General features: G+C 41.6%; 1 protein-coding gene across 7 annotated transcripts in view; it reads right to left on the bottom strand.

The window, feature by feature from the left end:
- The window catches only part of LOC120097741 (uncharacterized), a 120,596-nt gene extending 113,738 nt beyond the window's left edge, over positions 1-6,858 (bottom strand). For 5 of the 7 annotated variants that reach the window (XR_005495421.2, XR_005495422.2, XM_063276800.1 and 2 more), the window contains exon 1: positions 6,645-6,858. The gene's annotated coding sequence lies outside the window, so the exon portion shown is untranslated. The remainder of the gene's footprint in view (positions 1-6,644) is intronic. The other 2 variants (XR_010058971.1, XR_010058972.1) reach the window with 2 other exon arrangements.
- Between the last annotated feature and the right edge of the window lie 16,030 nt (positions 6,859-22,888).

Here is a 22,888-nt window from a genome sequence, read left to right as displayed (position 1 = left end):
AATAATCAAACTCAGAGCTGAAATCAACCAAGTAGAAACAAAAAGGACCATAGAAAGAATCAACAGAACCAAAAGTTGGTTCTTTGAGAAAATCAACAAGATAGATAAACCCTTAGCCAGACTAACGAGAGGACACAGAGAGTGCATCCAAATTAACAAAATCAGAAATGAAAAGGGAGACATAACTACAGATTCAGAGGAAATTCAAAAAATCATCAGATCTTACTATAAAAACCTATATTCAACAAAATTTGAAAATCTTCAGGAAATGGACAATTTCCTAGACAGATACCAGGTATCGAAGTTAAATCAGGAACAGATAAACCAGTTAAACAACCCCATAACTCCTAAGGAAATAGAAGCAGTCATTAAAGATCTCCCAACCAAAAAGAGCCCAGGTCCAGACGGGTTTAGTGCAGAATTCTATCAAACCTTCATAGAAGACCTCATACCAATATTATCCAAACTATTCCACAAAATTGAAACAGATGGAGCCCTACCGAATTCCTTCTACGAAGCCACAATTACTCTTATACCTAAACCACACAAAGACACAACAAGGAAAGAGAACTTCAGACCAATTTCCCTTATGAATATCGACGCAAAAATACTCAATAAAATTCTGGCAAACCGAATTCAAGAGCACATCAAAACAATCATCCACCATGATCAAGTAGGCTTCATCCCAGGCATGCAGGGATGGTTTAATATACGGAAAACCATCAATGTGATCCATTATATAAACAAACTGAAAGAACAGAACCACATGATCATTTCATTAGATGCTGAGAAAGCATTTGACAAAATTCAACACCCCTTCATGATAAAAGTCCTGGAAAGAATAGGAATTCAAGGCCTATACCTAAACATAGTAAAAGCCATATACAGCAAACCAGTTGCTAACATTAAAATAAATGGAGAGAAACTTGAAGCAATCCCACTAAAATCAGGGACTAAACAAGGCTGCCCACTCTCTCCCTACTTATTCAATATAGTTCTTGAAGTTCTAGCCAGAGCAATCAGACAACAAAAGGAGATCAAAGGGATACAGATCGGAAAAGAAGAGGTCAAAATATCACTATTTGCAGATGACATGATAGTATATTTAAGTGATCCCAAAAGTTCCACCAGAGAACTACTAAAGCTGATAAACAACTTCAGCAAAGTGGTTGGGTATAAAATTAACTCAAATAAATCAGTTGCCTTCCTCTATACAAAAGAGAAAGAAGCCGAGAAAGAAATTAGGGAAACGACACCCTTCATAATAGACCCAAATAATATAAAGTACCTCAGTGTGACTTTAACCAAGCAAGTAAAAGATCTGTACAATAAGAACTTCAAGACACTGAGGAAAGAAATTGAAGAAGACCTAAGAAGATGGAAAGATCTCCCATGCTCATGGATTGGCAGGATTAATATAGTAAAAATGGCCATTTTACCAAAAGCAATCTACAGATTCAATGCAATCCCCATCAAAATACCAATCCAATTCTTCAAAGAGTTAGACAGAACATTTTGCAAATTCATCTGGAATAACAAAAAACCCAGGATAGCTAAAGCTATCCTCAACAATAAAAGGACTTCGGGGGGAATCACTATCCCTGAACTCAAGCAGTATTACAGAGCAATAGTGATAAAAACTGCATGGTATTGGTACAGAGACAGACAGATAGACCAATGGAATAGAATTGAAGACCCAGAAATGAACCCACACACCTATGGTCACTTGATTTTTGACAAAGGAGCCAAAACCATCCAATGGAAGAAAGATAGCATTTTCAGCAAATGGTGCTGGTTCAACTGGAGGTCAACATGTAGAAGAATGCAGATCGATCCATGCTTATCACCCTGTACAAAGCTTAAGTCCAAGTGGATCAAGGACCTCCACATCAAACCAGACACACTCAAACTAATAGAAGAAAAACTAGGGAAGCATCTGGAACACATGGGCACTGGAAAAAATTTCCTAAACAAAACACCAATGGCTTACGCTCTAAGATCAAGAATCGACAAATGGGATCTCATAAAACTGCAAAGCTTCTGTAAGGCAAAGGACACTGTGGTTAGGACAAAACGGCAACCAACAGATTGGGAAAAGATCTTTACCAATCCTACAACAGATAGAGGCCTTATATCCAAAATATACAAAGAACTCAAGAAGTTAGACCGCAGGGAAACAAATAACCCTATTAAAAAATGGGGTTCAGAGCTAAACAAAGAATTCACAGCTGAGGAATGCCGAATGGCTGAGAAACACCTAAAGAAATGTTCAACATCTTTAGTCATAAGGGAAATGCAAATCAAAACAACCCTGAGATTTCACCTCACACCAGTGAGAATGGCTAAGATCAAAAACTCAGGGGACAACAGATGCTGGCGAGGATGTGGAGAAAGAGGAACACTCCTCCATTGTTGGTGGGATTGCAGACTGGTAAAACCATTCTGGAAATCAGTCTGGAGGTTCCTCAGAAAATTGGACATTGAACTGCCTGAGGATCCAGCTATACCTCTCTTGGGCATATACCCAAAAGATGCCTCAACATATAAAAGAGACACGTGCTCCACTATGTTCATCGCAGCCTTATTTATAATAGCCAGAAAATGGAAAGAACCCAGATGCCCTTCAACAGAGGAATGGATACAGAAAATGTGGTACATCTACACAATGGAATATTACTCAGCTATCAAAAACAACGAGTTTATGAAATTCGTAGGCAAATGGTTGGAACTGGAAAATATCATCCTGAGTGAGCTAACCCAATCACAGAAAGACATACATGGTATGCACTCATTGATAAGTGGCTATTAGCCCAAATGCTTGAATTACCCTAGATCCCTAGAACAAACGAAACTCAAGACGGATGATCAAAATGTGAATGCTTCACTCCTTCTTTAAATGAGGAAAAAGAATACCCTTGGCAGGGAAGGGAGAGGCAAAGATTAAAACAGAGACTTAAGGAACACCCATTCAGAGCCTGCCCCACATGTGGCCCATACATATACAGCCACCCAATTGGACAAGATGGATGAAGCAAAGAAGTGCAGACCGACAGGAGCGGATGTAGATCGCTCCTGAGAGACACAGCCAGAATACAGCAAATACAGAGGCGAATGCCAGCAGCAAACCACTGAACTGAGAATAGGTCCTCTATTGAAGGAATCAGAGAAAGAACTGGAAGAGCTTGAAGGGGCTCGAGACCCCAAAAGTACAACAATACCAAGCAACCAGAGCTTCCAGGGACTAAGCCACTACCTAAAGACTATACATGGACTGACCCTGGACTCTGACCCCATAGGTAGCAATGAATATCCTAGTAAGAGCACCAGTGGAAGGGGAAGCCCTGGGTCCTGCTAAGACTGAACCCCCAGTGAACTAGTCTATGGGGGGAGGGCGGCAATGGGGGGAGGGTTGGGAGGGGAACACCCATAAGGAAGGGGAGGGGGGAGGGGGATGTTTGCCCGGAAACCGGGAAAGGGAATAACACTCGAAATGTATATAAGAAATACTCAAGTTAATAAAAAAAAAAAAAGAAAATGCGATTAGTAATAAAAATTTTGCTGTCTGCATAAAGCTTGATTTATGGGGTCACACTATCAAACTTCAAACTGGACTGCTGTACCCAGTGGTCCACTGCATCCAGCAAGGCTCCACCTCCTAAAGCTTTCACAACATTTCCTCCCAAGCTGTACCACAAGCTGAGGACCAAAGACTCATTGGCATGAGCCTATGGGGACATACAAGGATGAAGTCCACTAGGGTCTAAGGTACGTCAGGGAGAATGCAACAACAAGCTTTTCCACACCTAGAGGCTGAAAGCCACCTCTAGTTATGATATCCAGGGACTTGGGTCTTGAACCCTTGGTCCTCAGCTAACTGTGCAATTTGAGAAGGTTGTAGAATCTTTAGGAGGTGGAACCTTGATGGAGGAAGTGAACCACTGGGAGCAGACCTTGAGGTTTCATAGCCTGACTCTACCTCCTGTTCGTCCTCTGCTTCCTGATTGTGGATGAAATTCGACTTGCCACTTGTAGTCCCTGCTGCCACATCTTCCTGGTGATGATGGACTGTAGCAAATTGAACTGTAAGCCAAGACAAACCGTTTGTCCCTTAAGTCACTTTTTGACAGGTATTTTGTCACCCCAACTGGTTAGTGTGGGGCCTAACCATCCATTGTGCTGGCTTCTGTGCTTGGTACCCTTTCCTGGGGTATTCATGGAAATCATAACTGGTTTGAACACAGGAGCTGGGGAATTAGTTACTGAGCTATACCCCAGTCCAGTGAAGAGAAGTGACACATTCACCATACTTCAACCTTATTGTATTTGAACATTGCAAATACATTAATTAAAATAATATGGGCAATGATTAAAAAAAGCTTAATCCCAAATGCACAAATCCCATCCCAGAAATTGAAAACAGAAACTGAAAATTTTCAAACAATAGGACTTCCCCAATTCTAGTTCTACAGCAGTCAATTCGAAAGGAAATGGATTGGATAAAATCTTGACAAAGAATCCAAAAGGATGATCATAAGAGCTAGCAGAGTCTAAGAGGATGCAAACTGCTCAATAAATTCAAAAAGAGGAGGAAGAAGTGGTTGAACAGAACAATAAGTCAATCCAGGGTATGAATAAAGAATTCAATAAAGATTCATTATTTTTAAAACTGAAATTTTGGAAATTAAAAGCTCAGCCAAAAACAACAGAAAATAAAAATCTCAGTGGAAAGACTCAGCAACCAAATGGATTAAATGGCTTTGATGACGTGTCCGCAACTAGATCTAGCCTATTGGAGAGGCTTCCCTTGCTTTCCATTGGAGGACTAAGGAGAAACATAGTTTCATCCCGGTCTGTGGACTGCCTGTTGATCCACCTCCCATTTTCCTTTGCTTTCTTTTCCAGAAACTTTTCCTTGGTTATAATAGTGATATGATTGTTATGAGGTTCACCAACTGATTTCTGATTGGATTTAAGGCCCACTCCACAGGAAGGGATCTATACTTAGTACTGTGAATTTGGCCAAGAACTCATTCTTGGGTTAAGAATTCACAGGCCTGAGGGGTGAACCCACTACTCCTTTCTGCTCAGTGGGCACAGGGTCAAACTGCCCTCTAAATTCATATTTTTATACCCATAGGTTAGTGCAGCTCTCTGATCTCATCAGCAGAATTTCTTGGTATAGAGAACCACAGTTAACGTGGAACTCACTATTGGTCAACGTGCAGAAGGTAAGTGTCAATGGAGTGTTCAGCCATAGATAGGACATTATAAAACTCCCCCTCCCCCAAAACTCAGGGGCCACCATGGAAGAGGAGACAGGAAGGTCATAAGAGGCAAAGGTAAGGGAGGACTGGAGTCAGTGTCTTTAATACATGAAAGGACCTTCACTCATGAATTGTAGCAGCTGTGGATGCCTGCTTAAGACTTGCGAAAAATCAAGCCAGTCAATTTTCCAGCACAAAAAGGGAAGGAGTTCACAAGCTCTACCCCTAGCTGAAGTGTCATTGTCAGTTATTGTCTCTTAAAGCTATGGCCTCTGATAGGTTAAACAGGTACCAGTAGACAGCTTTATACCTATCAGTATATGAGCAGCACAAATTGAACTTGGTAGATCATATATTCATATACATACACACATACATATATACATATATGTACATATACACATACACAAATGTCATATACACAAACACACGTACATGCACATTCATGGATAGATACACATACATATCTAAAGAGGACAGGAAGTTGGGAAGGATTTGGAATGGAGTGGAGATCTGATAGGAGTAGAAATGGGTGGTGAATTATGATCAAAATACATTGCATTCATGTATGAAATTATCAAAGAGTTAATAAAATTCTATTTTAAAAGAAATTTTGACAAACAGAACTGTTCTACTTCTTACAACTCTCATAGGCGACCCTTTATGTTTACCAGCTCGCTAGGATTTTCTGTCTCTGTCTCGAGAAGAGCATGATGGAAGGGTCAAGTGGGAGAGGCATGAATGTTTCCTTTAGCCCTCAAGTGTTGGAGTGATAACCACCTAGTGTGAATGTTTCTGAGTATGATTCAGGGTTCAGGTAGTGCCTTCCTGTCTCTCTCTCTGCGACTCTGTCTCTACCTCTGCGTCTTTTCCCCCCTCCTCTCCCTCCCTCCCTCTCTCTCTCTCTCTCTCTCTCTCGCTCTCGCTCTCGCTCTCGCTCTCGCTCTCGCTCTCACTCTCACTTTCTCTCAAAAGTAATTCACATTATCTTACTTTTGGGCATTTCATAACTCACAGGCTTTTGTTTTGTGTAAGTGGTGGCTTTAAAAATCATTTTTTCTAACCCATCCTATGTATTTTATAGAAGAATCATGAACAAAAGCTAAATGAGACTTTTATCCCCATCCCCCAAAATAATGTAAATGTTGGTGGCGGCTGTTGGTTTGTTTGTTTGTTTGTTAGTTTTTTAAGTAGAAGTGGTAGTAAGAGAATTATAATTCCCAGAACCCCAAGAATTTGGTTTTCTATCTTAACATGGTTTTGACCAAACAGATCAGAATGCAGTGTGACATACTGACATAGTCGTTAGGAATTTTGGCCCACATTTTCAGATCTGTAGAAGATAATATTTCATATGAAAGTTTCAATGAGATTGCTTACTCTGAGCCACCTCCTTGTAGAGGGCCGCAATACATTCGCCACCACTAGATGGCGCTGTCTTCCACTGCGCCCCACGTGGTAGGTCAGGATAGACTCCGCCATTGCAAGATGGCGCCAACCTTCGCCGCGCCAGCCGGCCCCCCTTTCAGGAAGTTAACTGTGCGCATGTGCAAGAGTGCCTTCGTGCCAGGTCTTTGCCCACTCCGGGGCGTGCCTTATGAGATCATGGGTAACAACCAATCAGGTGTGGGTGCGCCGCACTAGGGTTTTATAAGTGCACCATGTTGGCGCGGCGTGGCTTTTTCCTCTTCTAAGATTAATAAAGTGGTCACAGTAAGGATTTCTATGTCCGCGTGCTCCTTGCCGGCGAAAAGTCGCGCGCGGGACACCTCCTCACTGGGAAAATGGGATAAATGGCTTCTTGTTATACTCAAAGTTCTCTAATCACCTTATCTTTTCACACTCAGAGAATATCGACGGGCTGATTGCGGGGTCATATGGAGCCCCGAGATCTTAGGAAGGCTCTACAATTGTTAGTTACCAGTCTGCATTGAGCCCAAGGCTATCGGAATATAGCTCTTTATTTGAACAAGGGATGAGAAACAGGAAGCACAATGACAAATATGAATATTTTGACAAATTAATATTTGACGAACGTTATCCAATATGGTCTTGAAGATCACACTCTTGAATGTGTAGAAAGTAAAGTACCAAGGGTCTGGAGGGACGACACTGCCATAAAGTGTTTTGGGGTCAAATATGAGGACCCTAGTTGCCTCCCCAGAAGATATGTTTAAATAACCAGTTATGGCCATGTATGGTTGTGACCCTATGCTGGTGAGGCAGAGTCAGAGGGGTAGAAGGACAGAGGGGCAGAGGGGCAGAGGGGCAGAGGGGCAGAGGGGCAGAGGGGCAGAGGGGCAGAGGGGCAGAGGGGCAGAGGGGCAGATAAACGGTATAGATGAATAAGTAAGCTCTGGGTTCAGTGAGAGACCCTGTCTCAAAAAACAAGGTGAAAAGCAATTGAGGAAGACAGTTGATGTTGATCTCTGGCCTTCACATACATGTGCGTCCATGGCATGTGCGCGCATACACACACACACACACACACACACACACACACACACACACACCACACAATAAGTTGTGTTGAGTTTTAGATCCTGAGCTTCTCCATATGATGGGGAAAGTTCACAGATTTGCAGAATTCTTCTAGCCAGCATCAGTCTTTACAGACACCACATGTGCCTCCATATCTGATTTCTTCCCCGTGATGAGCTTACCCACATCACAGTCAAGTAATATTTCCTTCAAGGACCTAGCAAATTATTCATTTCTAAATTTTTAGCTGCTGTCCACACATGCAGAGGGCATATTTTTATTTTATGTTTTTGGTAATCATATCTGGGTTGATGAACCAATTTCTCCTAAAATTACATTTTTAAGTTTTCTTCTGCTAGAACCGATTAAATCTCTTAGACTCTGGAAATATTGACAGATCACTGGTAAGTCCTTGACTATATTATAGTAGAGAGAGTAGGGAGAGAACAAGACAGGAAGATTTACCCAGCATACTAGGTAAATAAAGGTCATCGACTATGGTCTACTCTCCTAACAGCTGTGGGTGGTGAGAGCTCATTGATTCTGGTACTTTTGTGCTTCCAGTCTAAGTATATCCAGACTATGCTCCTGAAGGGACATTTTACATACATTCATTTTAAGCATAAAACTTAGTTCAAATACTACAGCTTGTGGAGTTTTGATAAATGAATCCTTATTGATTCATTAACAGAAGAGTATTCCCATGGATCCAGAGTATCCCTCTTCCCATTCGATGTAACTACCCAAGCCTTGGCTACTGCTAGCTTCCTGAAGTGATGTGAGCATTTTTGTCCCCTACAACTTTCCCCCCTTTCAAAAATGTCTTATCAACGGCACTGTTGCCACAGGCAGGTTTTCAATCTGACTTCTTTCATGTAGCTGTTCATCGAAGTGCATTTGAGATTTGTCCAATGTGCAAGTAACAAGGTTCAGTCCTTTTGACTGCTAATTGTGCTTTACTGTGTAGATGGACTGTAATTGATTTGTCTATTATACGGGTGATTAGTTTTCCTGGCGTCACTTGTTAAGAGGGCTGTCTTGTCTCCACTGAATGATACCACTTTCCCAAAACCAATTGGTCACTTATGTGTCGCTCCGTTTGGGGACTATTTATTCATCTGCTGATGATCTTTTGGGTCATTTTCTGTTTCAGGCTGTCATCAAAGCTGACACAAATACCTTCACATGGGTCTTTATCTGAGCACAGATTTCATTCATTTTGGACAAACACCTAGGGATAGGGTTGCTGGGTAACAGGATTAATTTGGCTCTAAAAGTTTGGACTCGACAGCTCCTCAATGTTTGCGCTCTGGGGCTTTTTAGCATGAGCAATTCTAATAAGTACATGGCTATACGTCATTGTCATTTAAATTTCCATTTTCTTGACAACCGCACTGATTATCTCTCTTGCCATTCATATATCTTCTTTAGTGGAATGTTTATGTAAATTTTGTGGTCAATTTTAAACCTAGACCATTACCTTTCTATTGCATCGGACAACTTCTTTATAGTCATATTCTGGATGCAAGCTTCTATTACAATTCTGCAAGAAGAAGAAAAATATTCTCCTAGGTGGTAGCTTATATCCCTTGTAATAATAATAAACCTCAAAGGGCAGGAGTTTATTTTATGGAGTCCAATAGATCTATTATTCCTTTTCTGAATTTTTTTCTATGTCCCAAGACAAACTTGCCAATGAATGTCTCAGTATTTACTTCCCAAGGCTTTATATACCTGTGTTTTAGATGGAGTCAACTCATCTCACGTTCATATGAATACACTGTCTGAGGTACATTTTAGTATCTTTTCCCCCTCTTTTTCCTTTGTCTTTCTTCATGTGGGCAAACAACCATTCTGACATCATTCACTGAGAGGGCTAACATTTCTTCACTGAGCACCAAAGTCCATTGGCCAAATGTCTATTGCACTGCTTCCTGACTGTCTTTTATTTCAACTGCATGGCATTGCTTTAATTCTTTTGTGTATCTTTTGTAGCCTTTGAAATTGAGAGTTATGCGGGAGTTGGAGAGGTGGCAGCATTTAAGAATATTGCTGCTCGCCAACCACTGAACTGAGAATGGGGTCCCCAATGGAGGAGTTAGAGAAAGGACTGAAGGAGCTGAAGGGGTTTGCAACCCCATAAGAAGAACAACAACATCAACCAACCACAGCCCCCAGAGCTCCAGGACCTAAACCACCAACCAAAGGGTACACAGGGATGGGCCCATGATTCCAGCCACATATGTCGCGGAGGATGGCCTTGTTGGGCATCAGTGGAAGGAGAGGCCCTTGGTCCTGTGCAGGCTCAATGCCCCAGTGTAGGGGAATGACAGGGCAGGGGAGTGTGAGGGAGTGGGTAGGTGGGTGAAGGAGCACCTTCATAGAAGCAGGGGGAAGAGGGATGGGATAGTGGGTTTTTGGAAGAGAAACCAGGAAAGGGGGTTAACATCTGACATGTAAATTTAAAAAATCAAATAAAAGAAAAAATAAAAAACACAAGAAAAAACAAAACAAAACAAAACAAAAAGAATATTGCTGCTCTTACAGAGGACTCAATTTCAGTTCTCAGCACCCAAACTGGGTGGTTCACAACCTCCTCTAACTGGAACTTCAGGAAATTCAGCACCCTCTTCTTGACTGTGTAGGCACCTCCCCCACCACACACGATAAGACACATAGGCATATATGTAAACAAATTTTAAAGTACTTTTAAAAATTTTTTTAAAAAGATTTTATCAGTCAACTGGTGATATTGTGTCTACACTCTTAGATTCTCTTAGTTTAATACTGATAAACCCATTGCTTTATGACCATTAATTTACAAGCTGTGTGTGTGTGTGTGTGTGTGTGTGTGTGTGTGTGTGTGTTGGGGTATGTATATGTGCATGTAAAAGTTACATTAAGGGTGGTTTGGTAATTCTTTAGGAACATAGATGTGTCTTAATTAACCAGCTGGAAGCTTCACCTGTCTGTGGAGGAACTGCTAATGACAATGGGCTCAAGGAGGTTAATTTGCCTTGCAGAGTTTCAAATCTTCTCTTTTGCAGTATCAGCAAAGTGTCTAATGAATGTTCACTTCATGTGAAATAAAGAAAATTCCTCGAGGTTAAAAGCCAATGTTATACCACCAAAGCTCACATCACAACGTCAATCATTGCTCTGCTTCATTAAGGCAGCCTACAACTACAATGCCACCCATTTACTTTCAGCGTGCGTTTGATTACCTTCCTGAGTCTATGACACTTCTTGAGTCTGTGCTAGGGCCTTCCGTTTTATATGCTTGTTTTGTCACAAATGGTCCCAGTGTTAGTATGAGGAAGGTGCTAAGTAATAACATAATATTTTAGAGAAAAATTTCAACCCTCTGCATGCCCACTGGTCTGTGGATTACACCGCAAAAAATCTCTACTTTTAAAAACAAGACATTGTGAGACCCCATTTCAAATGACAAGGTGGAAAGCAATAAAGATACTTTTCATTAAATTCCAGCCTCCCCTGGTGCACGCACTCCCCCCCCCATACATGTTCAAGACACATACAATCAGGTGTGTGTTCACCCTTTGCTCACTTTGATCACTTATATGCACACACATATGCTGTCTACACAGATTTTTTTTTAATTTTAAAACCTTTCGACATCTCTACTACTCATTCAAGAATTGAATTTTACCTCATGGCTTCCTCAGTATTCTGAGATTTTAGAGCGCCAATAGGACAGGCCATGAGTTTATCAGCAGAATGAACCTTCTAGCCTGTCAGGAGTTGAAATGCCTTGCTACCCCTCGATCTTATTTATTTCTCTGTCAGGTCTGTGTTGCTAGGTCTGCTTCCTGAGCAAGCGTCATCCATAACTTCAGTTCTAAAGCTACTCCAATTCTGTTTCATTCTCCATTTATCCTCCAGCAAGTTCCCTGCCCATGATTTGTGGCTCCAGGCTGGTGAATTTCTCATGCGTTGTATATCTTCCTGATAGATAGCTATTCTTCTCTACATCTGAGAGTGGTGTGTTTTCTTTTTATAAAGGATACATTTTATGTAGCGTTACCTTATTAATCTATTTGTGATTTCAACTTCTCAATTAAAGAAATATGACCTTACCTGGCTAGTGAAGGTAAATTTCTAATTTCTCTTACTTATATCTAGAATTGATTCATCTAAAGACTTAGACGTTCCTTTTGACCTTTTCCTTTTTAGCTAGAGACTGACTATATTGCCTTCCCTAGGATCTGATGCTACCTGGGTAAGTATGTATTGAGTGCAATGGAGGACTTGATAGTATGAGGCTGACCAGTGTCATCCTAACTTAAAAATGGGTAAAAGGCATGAATCTTGTTCTCTGAGCTCTGTTTTCTTGTGAAACACATAAGTAGAGGAAAACGATCTGTGTCCTGTTTTTTACTTCAACCACTTCTTATTTTCTTGAGTTAGATTGTCTGGTCTTCTCTACTGAGCAAAACATGGAGGCACGATCAAAAGTAGATGACTTAAATGGTGTCGTACAGTTTTCCAGTGCATTTGTCCATAATCTCTGCTTACCAGGCAGTGTCTACCTGAACAAGCTGATAGAAATCTTGCCTTTAATTGGCATAGGAATTTGTCTTTTAAGTATTATGAATCTGAATGAGTTTTTGCCCTTGTATAATACCATTTGGGTAGAATATTCTAGCCATATCCTTACCAAGGCTTTTGCACTGAATCCTTCCCGGATGGAAAAATATATCAGTGTGTGACAGCGAGGTATTGCATGCCTGTAGCCCAAACAACAGAGGTAGAGGCAGGAAAATTGTGAATTCGAGGGTAGTTTGGTGATGTAGCAAGTCCCTGTCTCAATAATTAAATTGTAAAGGAAGTAACCAAATCATGACACATTTATAGGGAAAAAAATACCTCTATTTAACACGCAACCAAACAGCTCCATTGCTATCAGGGAGCTGGGTTTTCCTGCCCTCTGACAGGTGGAATGGCTTTACTTTTCTCAAAATACACATGAACTCCAGATTCCTGCTCTCGCCCTGTCCCTTGACTCCTCCTCATTTCTTCATAAATTTTCCCTGATGCTGTTCCAAGCCTTCAAGCTCCTTTCAGGTAAAGATTAAATCTGAGTGTCCAAGTATCCACAGGCTTGCCTTCCTTTCATTTCCGGCTTTATTTGTTTGGTTTTGTGTGATGTGTTTGGTCTTATGGGGGTGAGTTGAGTGTATGCATATGAATGTGTGAATGGCCAGAAAAGGTTGTTAGACGTCCTCTGCTGCTGTCAGCCTTATTCCCTTAATACTATGTCTATCACCGAACTCAAAGTCACCAGCTTGGCTAACCTGGTTGGTCAGTGAACTCTTATGATCCATTTGTCAACGTTCCTTAGTGCTGGGGTTACATGCACACCAATACGCTCAACTCTTATGTGGCCCCTGGGGACTTCAGCTCTGGTCCTCATGCTTATCTAGTAAGGGCTGTTACATGTTAACCCATTTCTCCAGGCTCTCCCTGGCAGTTTTAGGATCATGCTACTGAGAGGCTACTGCAGACTTGTTGACTATGACCTAGGGAAACGGTTCTCTAATGTGTGTGGTTGTCAGTTTGCAAAGTGGCCTTGGCCTTCTTGCCCCTCCATAGGTTATACATGTTCCCTAGAACAATCAGGTTGAACGAAGACTTCCTCCTAGAGACACAGTATCCTTGCCTGTAATTGCTGTTGCTTTAAATGGCACTAAGTTTATGATGATCAAGAGATAATTCATGAGAAGTGGAATAAGCATATTACTTTATTAAAAATCAATACATATAGCATAACATAAAACACATGATTTATTATCAAATTGGCCTGACATAATGACCAGTTCCCCCACTGATTAGCTTAGTGGTGTAAAATCTTGCTTTACTCTCTCTGACATTCAGTGTAATTATCTGTAAGACATACATCATAATAGTTTGCAGGTTCAGGGGTGATAAGTTATGAGAATAGTCATGTTTCTCACACTGGAAGTTCCAGTTCTTGGTATCTCATATTACCTTTAACATTAATTAAAGTTCTAATTTCAGAAGTTTGGGTAATTCATTTGAATTATATGGTAACAGCCAAGCAACAATGAAACTTTTATTCCTGTGTTATTCTCCAGAAAACATGAAAGGCAAAGTGTTATGTAAATAAATTTTACTATTTGTAGTAGAAACAAGGGAAATTCTGTAGCTCAATTGGAGTGCTCTCATTCCTTGTGGCTTCTTCACTCACGTGATGGTAAAAGGAGAGAGTTGATCCAGTTGAAATCTCTTAAGTCCTTCATAGCGATGTCCACTGTCAGTTATAGGAGCAAATGCTGCTTCTCAGCCTGGTTCTTAGAACCTGGCCCGTGGCTGGGGTAGAATTGGCATTTGACCACAAGTAGAAAGCTATGCATCTTATCATCAACTCTACCCCCAGAACCATGCAGTTACTGACTTCATTTTACAGCGAAAGCAATATGTATTTATAACTCACCAGCTGAAGTCAGCTTAGATGATCCCAATTTTGTTGGCAACATCTAGAAAGCGTCCTAATCAGAAGCCAGTCAAACATACATCTTATTCTCTCCTTCAAGCCTTATCAGGGTATTGACTTCGCCATATCGATGATGCCACAGATGTCATAGAGTTTCTTCACAGCCTCTTTGAACTGAGCCTTCTTGGCCTTGGCATCCACAGTAAATAGAGATGTGTTGCTTTTGGTCTTCTTCCTGGCTGACCCAGTGGTCAGGGGGAGTTTGATGATGTTTAAGCTGGCTTCTCCTGGGTGTTCTTGAGAGGGTATTGGGCTGCCAGAGGCGAAAACCGTTCTTTTGCAGCGCCATTTTCTTGGCTTTCAAGGCCTTTACTTGGGAGGGGCAGGGGGTTCCTTCTTTGCATTTGGTGTCATCCTGGTTAAAAGGCAAGCTGATCATCTTAAATGCTGGATGCTGGGTGCCGGGGAGATGGCTTTACTGGCAAATGCTTGCAATAGCACAAACAGGAGCAGATGAGTTCAATCTCCACACCCACATGAGAATAGGTGACACCTGTCCTAATTTCTAATTTGGAGGAGTAGACAGGGCAATCCCTAGGTATCAGTGGTTACTCAGTCTGGCTGAGAGACTATGTCTTGATTACTTTCCTATTGCCTTGAAGAAACACCATGACCAAGGCAACTTATTAAAAAAAACAAGTATGGGCTTGCTTGTCATTTCAGAAGGTACCGTATTCCAGGCAGAAAGCACAACAACAGGCAGGCATGTCGCTAGAGAAATAGCTAAGAGCTTGTATCTGATCCACAAGTAGGAGGCAGAGAGAGAGAGGGAGGGAAGGAGAGAGAGAGACACACATACACACACAGAGAGAGAGAGAGAGAGAGAGAGAGAGAGAGAGAGAGAGAGAGAGAGAGAATGAATGAGAGAATGGTGTGGGCTTTTGAAACCTTAAAGCCCATCCTCAGTGACACACCTCCCCATAAGGCCACATCCTCTCCAACAAGATCACACATCATAATCCTTTCCAATTGGTTCCACCAAGCATTCGAACATAGGAGTCTGTATGGATCCTTCTCATTCAAACCGCCATAGATCCTGTCTCAATAAGCGAGATGAAGCCAGAGAATGGTGGCACACTCATTTAATCCCAGCACTGGGGAGACAGAGGCAGGTGGACCTCTGAGTTCGAGGCCAGTCTGGTCTACAGTGCAGGCTCTGGGACAGTCAGAGCTACACAAAGGAAACCTGTGTCAAACAAGAACAACAAAAGCAAGCTGGGTAGTCCTTTAAGAGGAATGACACCTAGGGTTGTCCTCTTGCTTCCACAAGAGCACAGAGAAGCACATATATACAGTGCAAATGCATGTGTGCACACACACTTCAGCTGGGCTTTGGGTATCAGAAAAAAAAAGTCAATAATCAGCAAAAATAAAATGAAAGCCAGTGGTATTACCAGATATAGTCAACACAGCAGAGATTCCAATTTGATTTAGCTGAACTTTGGTCTTTGTTCATATTAGAAGGCTTCTGTGAACAAAAATGGCCAAATGTACAAGGTAGTTTGTTATAAAGAGCCTTCTAACTATATACCCAACACGTGAACCCACTTTCATGACTGATTTATTCTTTGTTTAGTCAGCCATGGAGCAGATGTCATGGTAGGAAATAAAGAATATGTTTCTAGGCTGAGGACAAATCTCATTCTCTTCCTGACAACAAGGTATCACCATGATTCACCATTTGGTGTACAGACACACATGTAGGCAAAACACCTACACACAAACTACTTTCTGAAACTGCCTAGTTGCATCAGAGTTCTCTGCTTTAGAAACATGAAGTGCCTTCTACAGCATAGATCTGTTTCTGCATTCACACGGACTTTTAGAAAATTTGCTATCACCTCATAGCATCGATAATTAATTGTCTATCTTTCCATTTTTGCAGGTTATAAATTTTTGAAGTCAAGTAAAACTTCCAGCTTTACCATTCTGTCACCAGTGCATCAGAAAAATAATTAATTTTACAATTTCCCAAAGAACCCAGGGTTTGAACGGCAAATTAAATTTGGAGAAAATAATCTGTTAATATATCCTCAAATTAAACAAAATTGACTTTTCATTTGTTCATTTTTCTTTGGAGCAGGGTCTCACTTGGTAGCTCTAGATGGCTTTGAAGTCACTAAGTAAGTCAGGATGCTTTTCAGGCTGCCATCCTCCTGCTTCAGTCTCCTTGGTGCTGAGATTACAGCTGTGTATGTTTAGCTTAAGAAATGACTTTTTGATTTGGAGACAGCTCTCTATTCCTGGACCCAATGAACTTTCTATAGCAATGGATTAAAGCTACTTAGCTCTTAAGAACTCTAATACATCTAGACATTTTGAAAAAGCATTTTATGCATAGGTGTTTTACCTGAATGTATGTCTATACAGTAATCTATACACCAAATGTATCCCATGCCTGAGGATGCCCAAACATTAGATCCTCTAGAACTGGAGTTACAGTTGTGAACCACCATGTGGTGCTGGGAATTGTTCCTGGGTCCTCTGCAAGAGCAGCCAGTGCTCAAAATGGTTGAGCTATCTATCTCTCCATCCCTTCAAATTTATAGCTATTTGGTGAGCCTGTTTCCACATTACTACATAGGTCTCAATGAGCTCTCCTGTTTCCAGTTGACACATGGTGAATGCGAAACGACTGGAATGTCCAGTCAATGAACAAATAGAGACATGACTTGACTCTAGGTCTTCTAACTTCCATCCTTTTCATAATCCTCCTACTTGGATTATGTTTTTTACATGTATTGACTTTGTTTGGATGCCCGTGCCTGATGTAGGATCGGCTATTGTGCCAACGTGTGCAGGTGGAGATCAGAGGACAACTCGTGGGAGTCTGATCTTTCCTTCCACTGTGTTCTGGGGATGAAATTCAAACCATCTGGCTGGGCAGTGAGCATCTTTACCCAGTGAAGCCATCTTGTTGGCCCTTCAATGTTATTTTTTAATACACTCTGTAACAAATAGCATAGATTAATAATTCAGAGGGATTTCCTTTAACTCACTTGTTCCACATTAATCTTATAAACTTGTTTAAATCATTAGTGAGTTCATTATTAAACTCTTAATTGGAATCAATCCAATGTCACAAATAAGAACAATGTGAAGAAAGTGATTTGTAAACCGGCAGCTGGCCAGATGCCTGCAGGGTAGTACAGGCAATCTGACTGGAAGTCATCATTGTCCAGAGCTAGTAAGGCTCCAATTCATGATCAAAGTGATACGGGCTCTTAAAAAAGTGACATTTGAAGTTGAATTAAGTAGAACATTAACATATTAGGGCCAGCAGAGACTACACTTGAGAAATGTGTCTCTATGTCATGAGAATCCAGGATCAAAGTAACAACTGGAAGATTAGAGTTCTGCCTTAGATAAAAAGGGGAAAAAATAGAATTTTATTAGAGTCATCAGGACAAGTGTCCACAGTGTACATGAGGAAGGCAAGACGTGTGAATTTGAAGGAAGTGAGGAGGAATCTGACGGTGAGGCTGGTTACTGAAAAATAGAGGATGACATCAGCTTCCTGTATCCTGGCACTAGAGACTGGGTAGTGTACTTGGGGTAAGAGAGAGACCAATGGGAACCAGAAGGGGCGGGGCGAGAGCATGGCTCTGCAAACTTGACTTAGTCCGACAGGTATTAAGAGGTGTTTAAAACTTTCTTTGTGATGTATGTGTTCAGTAAATACTGCCATACAATCTCTGTGCCTAAAATTTAGAGAGACAGACAGACACACACACACACACACACACAGAGACAGAGACAGACAGACAGAGAGACAGAGACAGAGAGACAGAGAGAAAGAAAGACAGAGAGGGGGAGATATTTAGCTTTAAAAATACAGCTACAAGTCACCAAAGTCTTGGAGAAAATTCAGGTGACAAAATGCAGAGGTTTTTATAAAAGAGATAGAGGAGAATTTTGTGATGCTTCATACCTGGATGGGAGAGAAAGAAAAGCCTCCACAAGCCTAGAAAGAAGCTGTAGAGAAGCAGGATGTGAGCAGACCTTCACCTGAGAATCCCTGGTGTTGTGGTTTGAAACTGTGTGTGGCTGTAGTGCTCCTATAAAGCTCCTATGTTTGAATGCTTGACCTCAAGTGTCGGAACTGTCTGGGATGTGTAGCCTAGCTGGGGAACATAAGTCACTGGGGATGGGCCTTAAAGGTTACACTTGATACTGGTGCTGATCTGAGCTCTCCTCTTCCTGGTCTTCTACAGTCAGAATCAGCCTCTGCACCTACAAACCAAGCCACTGTAGCTGTCCTGCCTTCCCCTCTGTGATGAACTGTATTCCCTGAAACAGTGACTCCCAAGTGAATCTTTTCTCCTAAGTAGTTTCTGTCAGTGGTATTTAGTCTTAGTGATGAGGAAATGAATATACATTAGTATGAGGGGGAGGGGAGGGGTAAGACCCAGCAGCAGCCATGAAGCTAAGTGAAGAGAGACCGAAAGTTCATATTTGGCTTGATAGCCTGGTTTCTTTAGCTTGCTTGGGGTTGTAAAGTCATAGGATAAATAGGGCAAATGGCTGTAAAGCCAGTACAGACCAAAACAAAATGGAAAAGAAAAAGAGGGAGACCCTGGAATGTTCCAAATGAGGTCTATAGGCCTTAGGAAATGGAAAACAACTTCATTATGATTACTGAACACCAGTAGGTTCCAGTCTACGCTTTCTCATGCTGTTGAAACTCTGAATTCATTCTTCTTGGAGCCATAGACAGGAAAGGGGTAAAGCCATTCATTTGTGTTATCATCTGAAGTAGGAAGGAGAGTTACAAAGGAAACAAGAGAACAGTATGTCTGAGGATGCCGCCATCATGTTACAATACAGGAAGCCTTCACAGAGAGGGAAGCTCGGCCCTGTAGTGGTCAGAGCTACCTCGAATCAATCTGTGCATTACTCAGTGCAGCCTTCATCAAAACACTGGCAGATTTCTCTTGAAAAGTTGAGGAGTAAAAGGAAATAAGCAATAGAAAGAGAGGAAATATCTCTGTGAGATACGAAAATATACAATGCTAAAATGATTTGCTGTAGCCACAAGACATCGGGGAAATAACTCAGATCCAGAACTCCACAGTTAGAGGAGAAGCTGCAAATTCTAAAGGCGGCGTTCTGGACCAATAAAGAAATAAGGGTCCTGAGATAACTGATGGTTTGTTTAGATGAAGAAAAGTTAAACACAAATCAATCCCGCTGGTTCCTGTAATCCACAAAAATGAATTCTATCTGAAACAAGGGTAACTTTAAAAAAAGCATGTGTGTATGATAAAGAATGGAGAATGTGTTCTTACACTATTAAAAAATAGACAAAGATGAGGCTAGGGCTATAACTGTAGTGGGGGAGCAGGTACCAGGCACTTTCAAATCCCTGGTTTTGATCACCAAGAAAGGAAGAAGGAAGGAAGGAAGGAAGGAAGGAAGGAAGGAAGGAAGGAAGGAACCAAAAAAGTTTATCAAAAATAAAAAGAAATAAAACAAAAGCAAAAAGACACAAATGTTACTATTTGATTCTTTCAAATGGATGCAGATTAAAGAGATATCCAGAAACCATACAACAATGTGGGTGACCCTGGGAACACTACCTTCCATTCAGGTGTCCAAGATGTGACACTCACACAAGGCTCTTCCCTAGAGAGTGGCAGGTTTGAGGCTGGGTCTTAGAGACTTTAAGCAGATAGCTCAGTGGTTGGGTGAACATTTTTTAAATGTGCTTTGCTTCCCATAGATGGGTCTTCCATTAGACCCTCCCTGCCGTAGTGGCTGTAACCATGAAGAAATTGTGTTGGAGAGTTATCTGGAAGTTATGAAATGTATGCATGGCCTTGGATAACAAGGTTGGTCCCCCTCCTCCTAGCCAACGTGCGACCTGGAGACAGGAATAACACTTTAGAATACATACATGATTTCGTATGTGTGTATGTGGAGTGTACAGAGGCCATGTACACTAATTAGGCTAGATTCACTGGCCAGTGAGTCACAGAGATTCTCTTGCTCTGTATCAACTTCTCTACCCTTTTGACAGCCGTAAAACACGAATATGTGTCATAAAACCCACCTTTTATACTGACACTGGGAGTCAAACTCGGGTCTTAGGAAGGAAGTATGCCACACCATTGAACTGTTTCCTCAGATCCATCTATACATATATGTTTATACACTTACACACAGCGGTCATGGTAGGTGCTTAGTTAGCATCAGTAGAACAAGTGAATGAATGAACCAGTGAATACCAGTGTACCGCAAGCTTATGCTTGAGCAAGGAGTGGATACTGAAGTCAGAACATTAGATGCAAACCAGGGGTTGTCAAAACAACCACCCTTGCACAATTGTCTAAAATGCACTATTGTCAAACCTACTGTGTTCGTGTGGTTTGGGCTTTGTCGTGATCTGAGTAAGAACTGACCTCACAGATTCACATGTTTAAATGCTTGACCCATAGGGACAGTCACTATTAAGGGGTGTAGTCTTATTGGAGTGGGTGAGGTCTTGTTGGAGAAAGTGTGTCACTGTTGGGGCCAGCTTTGAGGTCTCCTGTGATCAACCAGTGCTCCTTCTCCATCACCATGTCTGCCTGCATGCTGCCATGTTCCCGCCATGATGATAATGGACCAAACCTCTGAAACTGTAAGCCAGTCCCAATTAAATGTTTTCCTTTATAAGAGTTGCCTTGGTCATGAAGTCTCTTCATAGGTATAAACCCCTAACAAGGGCAGGACTTTTGCCTGTTTTTCTTCAGTGGAATAGTATGAAAGAATGTTCTTTGCCAGGTTGGAGTTTGGAGACCGATGCCATCCCAAGCACTTGACTTGATGCCAGTGTGACTCAAACATAGTCACCCAGATGTCCCAAGGATCAGAAGAAGGTGACTTGAGCTAGGAAAGATGTTCGTCACCAAAGGAACATGTGTAGACTCCAAAGCTTAATGATTTTAGGGAGGATGTCATTACTCTTAAGACAATTCAATTAGATGATCAATTAATTCAAAATAATCAGGTCAAAGCAATTTGGTCATAATTAGCGGTATTGAAATAAATAGATTTTTAGAAATGAAGTGAGTGACCGATTATAAATACCCATCTGTGTATCTATTTGGCATTCTCCTTTCCTGACACACAAGGTGTTTTCTCAACATCTTTCAGGTGTGTTGAGCTCAGAAGTCATGCTTTAAAACTCGGGGCGTGGAAGCAAATGGCAAAAATGGCGTTTATTGCCAGGTGACAACAAATTAGAGCACTGAAGATGACTTAGTCAAGAAACAATTATGTTGCGAGGTAAAAGGGGAAGTTTAGGATAGGAAAGCAAAGCAACAAGCCGGGCTGGTAGGGTGCTCAATGGGTACAACCACTGCAGTGAGGGTTGCAGGCTTTACCTTACCTTATATTTACAACGGTTCTTCCTTCCCTTTCCTCCATCCAAACCCTCTGATATAACTGTGTGTGAACCCTCATAAACATTGGATACCGAGTTTATCTGTTTTGACCTCCCACCTACAAGGGGATGGGAGGTGGAGACAGGAGAGTCCTTAGGAGCCCACAGGCCAGCTAGCCTGGTGTATTGATCAGAAAGACATCAATGAGACCCTGCCTCAATCAAAGGGGGAGATAAAGACCCACGCCCAAGGTTGTCCTCTGAGCTCTGCACGTTTTGACTGGTACACCTGTCCCCACATTCAGGCCCATGAAGACACATACACAGAATACAAACTAATCCATCCTGAAAACCAATTATATGCTATGAAAGTAAAAAAAAAAATACAGTAGCAACTTATAAGCAAATGTTGTAAGTACTCATGATTAGGTCTTTGGCGCAGACACTCCTGACCAGTGAAACTTAGAGAACCCATTAAGCTGGATTGGTGTGTATTTGCTGTCTAATTCTCTCTACGTGTCTGTCTTCGCCACATGATCTGTTTTTCCAGGGATCGGTTCCCTGAATATTTACAGTTTTGTTCTCTGCTCCACTGCTGGGCAGGTGGGCAGGTCAAGTCACCCCTGCTGCTTGACAACACTTAGAAATCAGCAACTCGGTGTTGACAAATTCATTTTTACATCCCTTAAGCAATTTACAATCGAGCCAAATCTAGAGCTGAGGAGGAGCAAGGCAGCATAATTCTGAACTGTCCACCAGGAGCTGGCCTAGTTAATGTTGAGTTTCCGTGCTTCATGAATTCCGTTTCAAACAGTCACACCTCCCTAGGACGTGTTCCCTGCTCAGTAGTGAGACCCACCAGGCAGCGATGGCTTTGATTGGATAATTTTTCCAATCTTAACCCTAACTCAGCATTTCATTGTGTTAAACAGTAAAGGATCAAAACCCCTAGGAATTATGACCACACATGAGGTTTCCCTATTCTGTCACAGTGGGCCGGACACACATACCTGGCCTGAAGTGGGTGCGAAGCAGGTGATAGACGTTTGAGCTTCCAAGCTGGGTGCCCTGGATCAAAAACAAGTGTCCACTGATCTCACTGGTGACAGAAGAGCCACATGGTATATGTCATAATCTAAGCCTTCTGAAAGTTGATCTTCAGTGGAAAGTCAATTTTGTTAACATTGATTGTAGGACAAATGAAGCATGTAGTGTTTGCTATCCAGCAGTTTAAGCTCCAGG

The sequence above is a fragment of the Rattus norvegicus genome, chromosome 17 (genome assembly GCF_036323735.1).
Source record: "Rattus norvegicus strain BN/NHsdMcwi chromosome 17, GRCr8, whole genome shotgun sequence".
In the NCBI taxonomy this organism is placed as follows: domain Eukaryota; kingdom Metazoa; phylum Chordata; class Mammalia; order Rodentia; family Muridae; genus Rattus; species Rattus norvegicus.
The sequence above is the reverse complement of the archived record's forward strand: the minus strand, read 5'-3'. Positions and strand labels throughout refer to the sequence as shown.